General features: G+C 43.8%; 1 protein-coding gene across 2 annotated transcripts in view; it reads left to right on the forward strand.

Annotated features, from left to right (window-relative positions):
- The first annotated feature begins 367 nt into the window (after positions 1-367).
- Positions 368-14,658, forward strand: part of jakmip2 (janus kinase and microtubule interacting protein 2) — a 46,884-nt gene continuing 32,593 nt past the window's right edge. For both annotated transcript variants that reach the window (XM_068332123.1, XM_068332124.1), the window contains exon 1: positions 368-497. The gene's annotated coding sequence lies outside the window, so the exon portion shown is untranslated. The remainder of the gene's footprint in view (positions 498-14,658) is intronic.

Raw genomic sequence — 14,658 nt, forward strand, 5'->3', positions numbered from 1 at the left:
TTAGAGTGGGTTACACTTGCTTGTTTATGGAAAAATATCTTTTTCCAGATTATCAAGATCTTTTTCTTTCTCATTAAACACAGACATGGCACTGATAACAATATTAACTGACGTACTTCAGATTTGAAGTCATTCAAATGGATTTTATATCTGAGAAATATAATATAATTAAGTCACTGCACAGTGACCCAATACATACTGAATGCACCCCTTCCAAATTCACTTTATTTCATCAACGTCGTGGACATTGAGGTGGCTGCCTCCCCTGCTGGTGAACTGCGGAGCTGGACGGCGTGGAACTGGTGAGCTCATTGTGGTTCGTGGGGAGGAGGGCGGGGCTCCCAGCATCATCATCACCCCCAGCCATCACTGCTTCATTGTACGTGCAGCTGCTGATGCTAAGATCGTAGCGGAGGCGGTTTTTTTCTTTCTTTAAAAGAAGCATGTCTCGGACGCGGTTTCATACAGATGACGATTCCACACACGATGATTACGAGGTAAGGCTGCGTGAACCGCTATTAAATACTGTTAATGGAGGTTCTAACGTCGTCTTAACGGGGAGTTAATGGGACCAGCGGGCCTGCTGGTTTGAGTCAGAGCTCTCATTTCGGTGCGCTTTTAGGGCTCGTTTTTATTCCACTGCCGCGTTCAACCTAAACCTTACCACTCCACTCGCAATCGTCGTGCATGATGACACGGAAACCAGAATCCTGTCTAATTGCAGCGCGAATTGTCTTTGCCCGCATGCCAGAGGAAGCTGAGCCTGGCCTGCACCAGCCAGCCTGTCGGAGATGACGAGGATGAAGGCTTGCATCTGCTTGGTGCTCTTCATCGCCATGTAGGGCCGTGCGACACACAAGATGCTCAAAATGCACCATCAGCGCGTGTATGCGGGCTTTTGACAGCCTTACATGTTATACAGTGAAACTTCCAGCTGTTATTCCTCACGTACAGTACAACAGGATGCGCGTACAACAGGATGCTGTACTTCATGCTTGTGGTGTGTACCTTTTTCTGCGTGACAAGTGATCATACAATGCCGAATATGTTGTCAAGGCACCTTGTATGGATGCTGCAAGTCGATGCTGGTCCACAGTATACTGCCAGCCTATAGGCTGGCAGGGCCTTGAGTCTGAAGCACTGGGTCTGAGAGCTGGAAGCACCTCAGGGTATCACACCGGCCTGATTAACACAAATCACCCCTGCAGGGAAAGTATTTATCACTCTATTGCTTTCAGGTCAGCACAAATGTAGGCTAGCCTGTAGGATGCCCACATATTTATAGATTATAGAGTTCTAAAAGCAGATTTGGTCAATTGTACAGTTGGATGCTACGTTCAGTTGCCATTGTATTAGTTTGAATGTCGAAATATGCAATCTAGTTTGCATTTTGGAACTAGATCACACAAAAATCAGTTTAAAACGGCTTAATTACTGCTACAATTGCAGAATTATCCAAACACCTTAATATAATCTTTCACAAGGTGCATATTTGCAAATCGCATGCTGATAAAACATTGTGTTACCCCCTCATAGACATACTTTACTAGTGGAGTCCCAAAGCTTTTTGTTAAGACTTGAATTTCAAAAACTGCTCCACAATCAAATTTCATGATGAACACCACTGCTGGACCAAAAGCACAATGAATGTTAAGTCCTTTAGATCCAAACTGTTAAGATAAGAAGTGTACATTGTCTTGAACTGCAGTGGAGCCAAACTGTAACTCAGTGTGAACTTTAACTTAGTGACGTGTCTGGAGGAGGAGGAAGAATGAAGCTGATGCAGAAAAGAACACCCAACTTAATATGAGTGTGTCACATTTTATTTAGAGTTTGCAACATGGTATTTAATTTTATTTTTAGGCTAAACCAGATCCAAAAAGAAATATTAGAGACCTCAACAACTCTTTAAACCACTACTTATCACAACCAGATTAACAACTCCCTTGAAGTTGCTCATTGACATAAGAGCAGTACTGACATCAGATTACTGCTTGCACACTTGGTTGCATCAACCACCTCAATCAGAATATCCCAATAGCTTTACTGAATCACACTGATAAAAAGGGTTTGTTATGAGAACCAATACAGAAAAAAATAACTTAATGTGTAATTGAAATAAAGAATTTGGAAATGAACTGTTATAAAACTGGATTAAGAAAAACAATAATAAAAATAGTGACAATATTTATTTTAAGCAGTGGGATTTCATTTGTTGGAAAATTAAGATAAATTAAAATGTAAAGTTCTTGCAGTTTGAGCACATATGAAGAGATACAGAGGGTCAATATCATATTGATTTTTGATCCCCATGAGAATGGACAAACAGACTGCATGCATTCTCATACATCGTAGTGCAGTGGGTAGTACTGTTGTCATGTCATGTTGCAGCATGAAGGTCTTGGGTTCGAGTCCACCTGGGGCCATTCTGTGCAGTTTGTATGTTCTCCCCTTGTCTGTGTGGGTTGTTTCTAGGTTGTCCATATTCCTCCCACCACCAAAAATAACCCCAAAAACATAGAACTTAGGTTAAATGAATGCTTGTTTGTTTGTCCGTGTGTGGCCCTGTGATGACTTGATGACTTGTCCAGGTGATAGGATACATTTGGCGAGTGACTGTGAACTCCAGCAATGTTGTGACCTGCAAAGCCGATAAGTGGCTAAAGACAAGATGATTATGATTGTTTCGTCTATAACAAGAAGAATGGATGAATGAATGAAGGAAAGTTAAAATCAACATTTGTGTTGTAACTGATTTAATGTGGAGATTTATACAGTTTGACTCCACTCTGATAATATGTTATAATACGCTATCAGGTTGTGTCATTTATGTATGAAATGCATTCATACTAATTTGATTGGATAATAAGAGATAGTCACTTTCTTGACAAAGCCCTTCAGCTTTATTTATTTAAGTCATAATGCTTTAAATTAATGATCAGTATAGTTTCACTCCTTCACTACAGAGCTGCTTCTGGCTTTCTTGTCTGGCATTCTCACTATAGTTTATTATTTATTGCAACACTATCCTGAAGTAAAATATGTTTGTTCAGTAGAGTAATGGATGGCAGGTAGTTGGTTGATAGAGAATATGTTACCTCTAGGTAAAAAGACATACTTTAAAAATGAAAGACTTCAGAATTCCTTCACATTTCATCACTTTACTTTCACTACCACTAGCTTGACCTGATCTGTTTACTCTTTGTCAGCTGCTTCCATGATATACAGCTTCAGGTCAACAATGCCAACTTTACTCATTGAAGATGAGTGACTACTCTTGAAAGCTTATTAAAAGATGGTTGACCTTTGGGAGGATACGATTTGGATGTCTAATAAACATCAGAAAAAAGACTGCCTCCTGATCACCATCAGGGACAGGATTGCCTCATTCAATGCAGTCCTCCAAGAGACAGCTAGGAGGGATCCCTTCATCAGCAAAGCCTTCCATCTCCTCAAGACTGTACCACCAGTCATCCTGGGCTGAGGTTGTGGTCTGTGGTTGTAAGAGAGACCCAGACAGGGCTGACTCAGACTGTCCGCTGAACCTCTCCAACTATTACGCAGCCCTGACCGGCAACACACAATTGTCCACTGATTGTCCTGCGACTCCGACCCATTTTAAACAGTGTCCCTCAAATGCGCTGAAAGAGTTATATATCTACGACAAGTGCACAGCAGTGTTTGGCTACCTTTACTTTCCACTGGGAAACCCTCATCTCAGTAAACAACCTCTTCCTTATACTGTTGAATCCTGAAGGTGGATGGGTCGAGAAGCCCTACTCAGTTATCTGCAGAGGGTTCCCCTGAGAGAGAGGACACAGAGGAAGGGATTTTATACATCACCTGGCTATACGAACCCGTGGAGAGCTTCTTCTTCCATTACTTTAATGGTGGTGGATTCCATAATCAAGAGCACACAATTCTTCCCCTGCTATGAGACACTTTATGTAGCCACTCTCCAGGTTATTGTCGCCTTACCTCTATCACTTGAGTAATAGTCCAAGTTGGATCGAATGATAAGGCATGTCAACAGTCTGACTCAATCGATTTTCAAAACATTTTAAGCTCTTAAGTATTTGTGGAAAGTCTTTTTGTCTGCATTTCCAGTTGTATTCCCAGTTTGGCCTGAGGGCATTTTAGAAGGGTCCTCAGTCTTTAAACTCAGCTCCAGTTCACCTGCAGAGGTTATGGCATAGGTGTTAGTGATACTTTTACTTTTCTGGAATTGCGTTTCCCTCTAGCGGCTAACCTGCATTATGCTGTACAGTATATTACAGGTGACCTGCTCACACCTCACACCATCTAGGTAGCATCTTGTCCGACGTATATCCGCTCATACCTGTTGGGATTGATGACTCAATCTATCGTGTCCTTAGTCACAAATCTGTCCCACTGATTTTTGAATGAATGAGTGACATCACATCATCAACCATAGAATTAAAATATATTAGTACCTTGAGAAGGCGGCACGGTGGCGCAGTGGTTAGCGCTGCTGCCTCACAACACGGCGGACCCGGGTTCGAGTCCCGCTCTGTGCGGAGTTCGCATGCTCTCCCCGTGTCTGCGTGGGTTCTCTCCGGGTTCTCCGGCTTCCTCCCACCTCCAAAAGCATGCGCTTCAGGTTGATTGGCCGGTCCCAAATTGACCATAGGAGTGTGTGTGTGTGAATGGTTGTTTGTTTGTTTCTATGTGGCTCCGCGGTACACTGGCGTCGTGCCCGGAGTGTCCCCCGCCTCACGCCCTGAGACTGCCAGGATGGGCACTGGCTACCCCGCGACCTGCGTTAGCGGATTAAGCGGGTTGGAAAATGAATGAATGAATGAGGATAGTACCTTGAGATATGAGTTTAATTAAAGGGACAATAAACTTAATTTTAAGTGACATATATATTTATTTACCATTATGAAAAATAGAAGAAAAAAATACATTTTATATGTGTAGCATCATCCCTTTGGTCAGAAAACCTTAAAATCTGCGCTGCAGCTTCCGCATCCAGTGGTCACGTGGGCGTCATATGTCACTTGCGCCCAACATAGCTTGGCAGCCATAAGAAACAATGCAATCTACGACGCGCTTAACTCCAAAAATATAATGGTTACCTCTGCAGTGAACGGTTGTGTCAACAGAACATCAAGAAGACACAAAGACAAGGACCTATCCTTCTTTAGAATACCTTCTCGGAAGCTAGGAAGGAGATGGAGAGCACAGATAAACCGGGTCAATGTGACAAAGGATCCGAGGATCTGTCATGAGCACTTTACCTCAGATGATTTCCAAAGAGATTTGAAGGTAAAATCATTTTTGGACAACCCATAGTTTTTATTCTGAATTCCCAAGGTTTAGTGGATAATTAATTAATGTCTGGAGCTACTGGAGGTATTGTATAAATGTTTTTATGACCAGATTATCGCGCGATTATGGCACTTGGTATTATGTTATTATTGCCACAGCCACTGCCGAGGCGCCCTTGAGCAAGGCGCCGTCCCCCGCTACAAGCTGCTCAAAATTGGGGCGCGTTCCGAAGCCGCTGCCCATCACTCTGCCTCCCTGATGTGTGTAGTTTAATGTGATTGTACTAACTGCATGCTTACAGGCCCCCTTGTGTGCTGTGTTCAGGGGGCCTATATACTTGTCAACGAGTGACTTTGTAATTTTCCCCTTGCGGGGATCAATAAAGTATACTTCTTCTTCTTCTTCTTCTTCTTAATTTGGTTTCTATAAATTGACAAAAGACCTGAATAACTTTAGGAACATCTGGTGTTACAAAAATGTCCTATGCACTTTAGTTGATGACCACCTCACTTTTGCAAACTTCCTGTTATAATGCACTAATTCTTATATTGTATTTCCCTTTGTTTCTTGGTGTTGAATGTTTTTGAGTGTTTAGTGTTTTTGAAATTTCATCTAATGAAAAATTGTAAAATGTTCTAAATGTTCTAAATGTTCTAAATGTTCTAAATGTTCTACATGTTAAATGTGATTGAAGTTTGTTTGGAAAAGATGTTCTGAGGCACTTAAATGCTTTCATCTAATGTAAAACTGCAAAATGTTTGAATGAGATTAAAGTGTTTTTGCAAAAATCAAAAAAAAAATCTTCTTCTTCTTCTTCTTCTTCTTCTTCTTCTTCTTCTTCTTCTTGTGAAAAGTAAACAATATCAAAAAGTGATAGGTCATTTTACTGAAAAGAACTGTGAAACTGAAATAAAACCTACAAAAACAGCATGTCAGGTCCTGATCCTTATACATTCGTAAATACAAGACATTAATATAAACTAGAATTGTTATTAATTCCACACAGCCCAACAGTAACGAATAGCGGCTAGCTCAATGCTAACATAATATGGAAAATCTCATTGAAGGGCTAGCATGTTAGCATCGGTAGCGCGATTAACTTTTCCATACACACAGTATACCAAAATGGGACATTATAACTAGTTGGATATCTCTGTCAGAATGTGATTCAGATGAAGACACCTGGGATGAGTCGCTAGATGCCCAAACTCTCATCCTCCTTGTACTTCTTCTTTACCTTTCGGCTTTTCCCTTCAGGGTTCACCACAGCGAATCAATTACCTCCATCTAACCCTGTCTTCTGCTTCCTCTTCTCTCACACCACCTACCTTCATGTCCTCTTTCACTGCATCCATAAACCTCCTCTTTGGTCTTCCTCTAGGCCTCCTACCTGGCAGTCCCAAATTCAGCATCCTTCTACCAATATATTTACTGTCTCTCATCTGGACATGTCCAAACCATCTCAGTCTGGCCTCTCTGACTTTATCTCCAAAACCTCTAATATGTGCTGTCCCTCTGATGTACTTTTTCCTGATCCTATCCTTCCTGGTCACTCCCAGAGAGAACCTCAGCATCTTCATCTCTGCTATCTCCAGCTCTGTCTCTTGTCTTTTCCTTAGTGACACTGTCTCTAGACCAAACAACATTGCTGGTCTCACCACAGTTTTGTACACCTTTCCTTTCATTTTAGCTGAAACTCTTCTATAACGCATCACACCTGACACTTTCTCCATCCGTTCCATCCTGCCTGTACATGCTTCTTCACCTCTTTCTCCATTGCTCTGGACTGTTGACCCCAAGTACTGAAGCGGATTCTGACCTAGCTCCGCAGCGCGTTCGTTAGATGATCAGGGCAGACAGATGACTCTTGAGACGATGGTTGAAGTTCATCGTACTTTACTTACAGAGCTCTGGGTCGTTCTCCAATACAACAAAACATTGGTGCATGTGGTATGAGAAGGACAAGACCAGGAAAGGTCAACAATAGTCCATCAAAAGAGCACTTAATAGCTACAGCAGCTCGAATAATAATAATAATCCACCTTTAATAGTCCACACAATGGGGAAATTATGTTTTCCTCTCCAGTTTTCTGTACATGCATATATACATATGTGTTAGTCGGCATACACACACAAACATTGTACACAGGCCCCTGAACACAACACACACTAGGGGCCTGTAGGCATGCAGTTAATAACAAGGAGTACAGGGAGGTGGAGGGACGGGTCGCAACTTTGGGGGTGCGCCCCAATGAGCAGCTTGTGGGGGGGGCGGCGCCTTGCTCAAGGGCGCCTCGGCAGTGGCTGGGAGGTGAGCTGACACCTCCCACTGTCAGCTCACACTCCGAAGATGTCTGGCTGGAGCGGGAATCGAACCGCCGATGGCTGGGCGCTGTCTGGTTCCAAGACGTCCGCTCTACCGCTGAGCCACTGCCGCCCCAGCAAATCAGCAAATCCCTTCCCAGAAGATTCAAAGGACAGTTCGGAGCATAGATGAATCGATGTAGGAAAACTTGTCCTGCAATCTGGATAGGTATATGCTCTGTCAGATGTATCCACAGTTATTGTCACACAGGGATCCACCAACCCTGGTGACGTGTCTTCCCTTGGGCTCCATCACTGAGGGTACTGACCAGCCAGCCTTAGATCCTGAGGTATTGGAGAGAGATGTTGGTTTGGAGGCTGATAAGGCGTTTGGGGTTGAAATTTCCCACAACCACAATATCCTCCTCTCTGTGGCATACTTCTCCATAGTCCTTGTTGATTAGGACAATCACAAGCAAAATGACCTTCCTTCCCACACACAGCCAACATCTATAGCCACTGGAGGCAGTAAATCCACCCAGTGACCACCACGACTCCAACCTGCACTTCCACGACCCATAAACTGCAGAAAATTATAATAATTTTGCTCAATAGGAGGCAAAAAAGGCTGCTGCATGTAGGGAATAGCTTCCGGATACATCATTGCGGCCGAATTCACTTGCAATGGTTGAGGGGTCTGTACCATGATGTTGCTGTTTTTCTTTGGTTGTGAGGCAGTACATTTAGCTTCTTGAAGCCGAAGTGCTGTCAATTCCTCTTTCATTTTATTGATCTTACCATCATGTGAATCAATTTTTTGCATATGTCGTTTTAAATGATGTTTGAAATGTGTCATCCACCATCCATCATCAGCACTAGGCATGTCTGGATTATCTTCCACAGCTGCTTTCACAGAGGCAGGAGCACCTCTTAAAATTGCTGCTCTAAACATCTGAGTTTGCATGGGGTCGCCGTATGAGCTTCTCCAGTAACCTTCACATAATCAGCTGTAGCACAACCTACAAAATCCTCAGGTGATTCACTCTCTTTAATAGAATAACACAAATCAGTATAAACACAAGCGTAGGGAACATTGCAATGAGCGTCTGAATAAGTGTAGTAGACATAAAATTGTTAAAAGGAGTGTTATGCACCAACTCCATCCACACGAGAGATGCACATAAGGTCTGCATTTCCATCACTGAGCAACAGCGGCCCAGAAGGGCAACAATGTCGCCAACACACAGTACCTGTCCTGCATCCTGCAGTAATCCTATGCACTTCTCTCAACCACAAACGGCCTCCTGATGAAAGGGGCGGTAGTTGGGAAGCGATGGTCGAGGTATCTGAAAAAGACCAGGGCGTATGTTGCATAAGCACTCTACCAGTGTCTGCATCTTGACGCGCTACTAGTGGTGCCATTAATCCTTTAGTTTGACTACGTGTGTGGGGGCGTGCACCGGAGGCTACAACTCCCCCCTCTGCTCTGGTATCTGCATGACTCTCTCTGACATCAGTAACACTCACACTAAGCACGTTTAATCATAGCAGTCACTTTTTCAAATTCAGCTATTCCTCTATTTTTTTGTTTTATTTTCTTTTATTGCCTCATCAAGTCCTTGCCCAAACACCGAATACGACAAACGGGGAGTGTGTTCTTCTGATGACTTAGCATCAGGGTTATCCTCAGAGTCGATCTGTAACTGTCTGGTGTCGCGTGACATGTCAGGATCAGTTTTGGGTGTTAATTTAGATTCTACTTTCCTGCTCTTTTCCTTCCAGTATATGATGCTCAAAATTCTTTAAAGTAATTTTCAATCTATGTGTCAGTCGCTCTCTCATGTCATTGTCAAAGTCATGTCGCTTGTAGAGTTCCTTAATCTTTCGCTCCAATTCATTTCTGAGTTTCCGATTGTCAACACTATCATAACCATCTATCTCCCTACATATCCTTAAAACTTCCTCAAATTTCATCACAATGTTTGTATATACGGCACTCAAATCAAAACCTAGATCTGGATGAGATGTGCTCGTCGTTTGTGTTTTCGTTATGTTGGGGCACGATACGGTTGGATTAAGTGTTACACTAGCAATCAAACTGTCCTGCTTTAACAAGTAATTGGGGAATTTGTATAATAGGCCCCCCAGATGCTTGGATAAAAGAATTGTGATGTGTGAGATATGGAGGCGGTGTTACATTTAGCGTAGGTATGGGATGTGGCAGCAATACAGGATAAAGGACACCAGTCAAGAGTGGAGATGAACTTTTAACAGTTTCCTCCTCAAAATCTTTTCTGTCTGAATCCTCCTTGCCTTCCGTCACTACAGCCAATCCTCCCCCCTAAGGGACGACTTTCTCCTCAGGGACACACTCTTTGCCCCCTTCTTTTCGCACCAACTCTCCTTTATATAACACCAAATTTGCAGCCAGACCAATTGGATGTATGACTGTTCTAAATTTATTAAAAGACTCAAGCAGTGAATGGGCGCGCCTCACTGCAGTCGGGGGCCCCGTCACAGACACCGTCTTCACAGATTCAATCTTTGCCACAGCAGATTTCTCTGCTGCGGCCATCAAAGAAAACAAATCCTTCTTGGATTTCATCAGTGGAAACATATCTTTTTCCTTATAAATTTGAAACACCTTTTTTGGAGTTTTCTGAAACTTTTGTCTTTTATGATCATCGGACAAACCAACATAATAAATCTTAAGAGCAGATTCCAGCTGGTCACCCAGTGTGACCCCCCCCCCGGATACTCCCGCACAACATCCAGGTCAAACCACTCGGTTTCTCTATCAAATTCACCCTCCATTCTCAACTATTTGTGACGCCAACAAAATGTCTTATGATGGATAAAAATGATGCACACTGAATTCCTTGAACAGTCTTATTTAGCGTTCAGCCTTAACAAGGAACAAACAAAACTAACAACAATCTCCCGCCGGCACTCTCACTCACTCTCAGTCTCACAAACACATTCAAAACACACACACATGTTGGCCAACTCAGAACAACACACACAACAAAACAACAGTGATCACGTTTCTTTCCCTACACTATTCGGCAGTACTTCTGACTCCGCTACTCTCTACTACGTCTCTTACGTGCACTCCTACACTGACCCTCAACAACTACAGTCTAACTTTCTCCTACACGAATTCTACCAATGGCAGTAACTGACTCCGCTTTAATTCACTACGTGCACTCCTGCACTGTCCCTAAGTTTACAAGACTTCTCTTATTTCTCTTTAATCTCCTTTAATCTCTTTTCCTACACTTATGGCTACAGAATTTGTCTTACTTCTTTTTGCCAGATTAAACTTTCCCTACACTAAATCACCAGAACCACCAATCGTCAAATAAGTTGCGTTTTTAAAATATCTGTTATCGTGTGGACGGGGCCTTAGAAGAAAATGGCGAAGGGACAGTCTTAGAAACAAATGGTGAAGGGACAGTGTGAGAAACATTATAAACTCCATAAACTAGATCTTCAAAGGCTATGAAACTGGGGTTATTTAGCAAGTGTTGATTGTATCCTGTGAGAGAACCTACTTTACAGTTGAACAAAGGGACAAAGTGTGTGTGTGTGTGTGTGTGTGGGGGGGGTAAATCCTGTGGAAGGGGTTCACCAAATGTTCTTCTAACCCTAAAGGTTAGAAGATCTTGATAATGTTTACAGTATTTCCTATGTAATAAACCTGAGAAATAAACCAGAACAACAACCCTGGAGAACAAACCTAAGGGTGAGATACAGATCAATGGCAACATCTCCAAGACAAAGGAGATGGTGCTGGATTTCCGGCGGGCACCCCCTTCTCCACAGCCAGTGATCATCGAGGAAAGTGAGGTGGAGGTGGTAGAAAACTATAAGTACCTGGGACTGCAGCTAGACAGCTGACTGGACTGGTCACTCAACTCAAACTGCATGTACAAGAAGGGGCAGAGCAGGATGTACTTCCTTAGGAGGCTGGCCTCCTTCAACATCTGTCCTAAGCTCCTTCTCATGTTCTATCAGTCCGTAGTTTCCAGTGTGCTGTCATACGACATTGTGTGTTGGGGTGGTGGGGCCAGGAAAAGAGATATGGATCGTCTTAACAGACTAATCCGCAGAGTAGATCCAGTGGTTGGTCTGAGCCTGGACTCTGTGGAGACGCTTCTGGAGAGCAGGACCGTGTCTAAAGTTAAGGCTATCATGAACAACACCAGCCACCCCCTGCACACCACCTTCTCCCAGCAGAGAAGCACCTTCAGCTGCAGACTGCTGTCACACAGCGCCTCCACGGAGAGGCTGAGGTCCTCCTTCGTGTCCCGTGCCACCAGGGGGTACAATGACTCTGTCAGGAGGAGCGGGGTGAGGTGGCGAGGTCAGCACGTGGTTGACCAGATTTAATTTAATTTTATATTGTTTATATTTTAATTTAATTTTATACTGTTTATATTTTAATTTTATACTTTTTATAATGGGTGGCACGGTGGCGCAGTGGTTAGCGCTGCCGCCTCACAACACAGCGGACCCAGGTTCGAGTCCAGCTCTGTGCGGAGTTCGCATGCTCTCCCCGTGTCTGCGTGGGTTTTCTCCAGGTTCTCCGGCTTCCTCCCACCTCCAAAAGCATGCGCTTCAGGTTGATTGGCCGGTCCCAAATTGACCATAGGAGTGAGTGTGTGTGTGACTGATTGTTTGTTTCTATGTGGCTCCACGGTGCACTGGTGTCGTGCCCGGAGTGTCCCCCGCCTCACGCCTCAGACTGCCGGGATAGGCGCCGGCTCCCCCACGACCCGCGTTTGCGGATTAAGCGGGTTAGAAGATGAATGAATGAACTGTTTATAATTTAGTTATAGTTTAGTATATAAGTCCTGTTAATGCTGCATGTGTCTGTTAGTATAGTGTATGTCTTGTGGTATGTCCTGTGATGTCAGTATTTCTTTTTCTCATGGTGTTTTTCCAGTATTTATTCGCTACGTAATGCCTGAGCAGTGGATATGTACAATTTCCTCCAGTGGATATGTCCGTCCGTCCGTCCATCCATCCATCTATCTAAATGCTATTCCTATGTACAGACCTGAACAAAAAAATCCTCTACATTCTTGATCACTTCTCCCTGTAACCTCACTCTTCCACTCGGGTCCCTCTCATTCACATACATGTACTCTGTCTTACTGTGGCTAACCTTCATTCCTCTCCTTCCCAGGACAAATCTCCACCTCTCTAGCTTCTCCTCCACCTGTTCCCTCCTCTCACTGCACATCACAATGTCATCTGCAAACATCATAGTCCACGGAGATTCCTGTCTAACCTCGTCTGTCAGCCTGTCCATCACCATAGCGAACAAGAAAGGACTCAGAGCTCATGTCTGATGCAGTCCTAACTCCACCTTGAACTCCTCTGTCACACCTACAACACACCTCACCACTGTCTTACAGTCCTCATACATGTCCTGCACCGCTCTAACATACTTCTCTGCCACTCCAGACTTCCTCATACAATACCACAGTTAGCTCTTTGGGCACCCTGTCATAAGCTTTCTCCACATCTACAAAAACACAATGGAGATCCTTTTGGCCTTCTCTGTACTTCTCTATCAACATCCTCAATGCAAAAACTGCATCTGTAGTACTCTTTTTTTGCCATGAAACCATACTCCTGCTCACAAATGCTCACTTCTGCCCTTAGTCTAGCTTCCACTACTCTTTCCCATAACTTCATTGTATGGGTCATCAGCTTAGTCCTCTTTAGTTGCCACAATTCTGCATATCTCCCTTGTTCTTAAAAATGGGCACCAGCACACTTCTCCATTCCTCAGGCATCTTCTCACTATCTAAGATCCTGTTGAACAACCCAGTCAGAAACTCTACTGCCACCTCTCCTAGACACTTTCAAACATAAAACATATCATCAGGACCGACTGCCTTTCCACTCTTCATCCTCTTCAATGCCCTCCTCACTTCATCCTGACTAATCTTTGCTACTTCCTGGTCCGCAACAGTCACCTCTTCTAGTCTTTGGTCTCTCTCATTTTCCAAGTTCGTGAGCTCTTTAAAGTACTCTTTCCATCTTCCCATCACACTACTGGCACCTGTCAATAGACTTCCATCCTGAAAGTCCTTAATCACCCTAACCTGCTGCACGTCCTTCCCTTCTCTGTCTCCATGTCTTGCCAACCTGTATACAGTAGATCAGTCTCTCCCTCCGTACTGTCCAACCTAGCATACAAGTCATCATAAGCCTCTTGTTTGGCCTTTGATACCTCTAGCTTCACCGTACGCTGTATCTCCCTGTACTCCTGTCTACTCTCCTCAATCCTCTCAGTGTCCCACATCTTCTTAGCTAACCTCTTTCTCTGTATACACTCCTGTACCTCCTCATCCCACCACCAAGTCTCCTTATCTACTTTCCTTCCAGATGACACACCAAGTACTCTCCTACCTGTCTCCCTGATCACATTAGCTGTTGTTGTCCATTCATCTGGAAGCACCTCCTGACCACTCAGAGCGTGTCTTAAGTCCTTCCTAAAAGTCATGCATCACTCTTCCCATTTCAACTTCCACCATTTCTTCCTCTGCTCTGCCTTTGCCCTCCTCATCTTCCTCACCACAAGAGTCAACCTACACACCACCATCCCATGCTGTTTGGCTACCCTCTCACCTACCACCACTTTGCAATCAGGGATGTCCTTCAGATTACACCGTCTACGCAAGATGTAGTCTACCTGTGTGCTCCCACCTCCACTCTTATAGGTCACCCTATGTCCATGCCTCTTCTGGAGAAGAGGCATGGACAGAGCCATTTCCATTCTTTTTGCAAAATTAACCACCATCTGTGCTTCTGCATTCCTCTCCTGGATACCAAACCTGCCCATCACCTCCTCATCACCTGTTTGCTACACCACTGAAGTCTGCAGCAATGACAAATCTCTCACTTCTACATATGCTCTGCATCACTTCGTCAAAGTTCAACCAGAATTTCTCCTGCTCCTCCAGCTCACATCCTACCTGTGGAGCATACCCACCAACAACATTGAACATCACACTTTCTTTTTCTAGCTTCAGACTCATCACTCTA

This window comes from Antennarius striatus, chromosome 13 (genome assembly GCF_040054535.1).
Source record: "Antennarius striatus isolate MH-2024 chromosome 13, ASM4005453v1, whole genome shotgun sequence".
In the NCBI taxonomy this organism is placed as follows: domain Eukaryota; kingdom Metazoa; phylum Chordata; class Actinopteri; order Lophiiformes; family Antennariidae; genus Antennarius; species Antennarius striatus.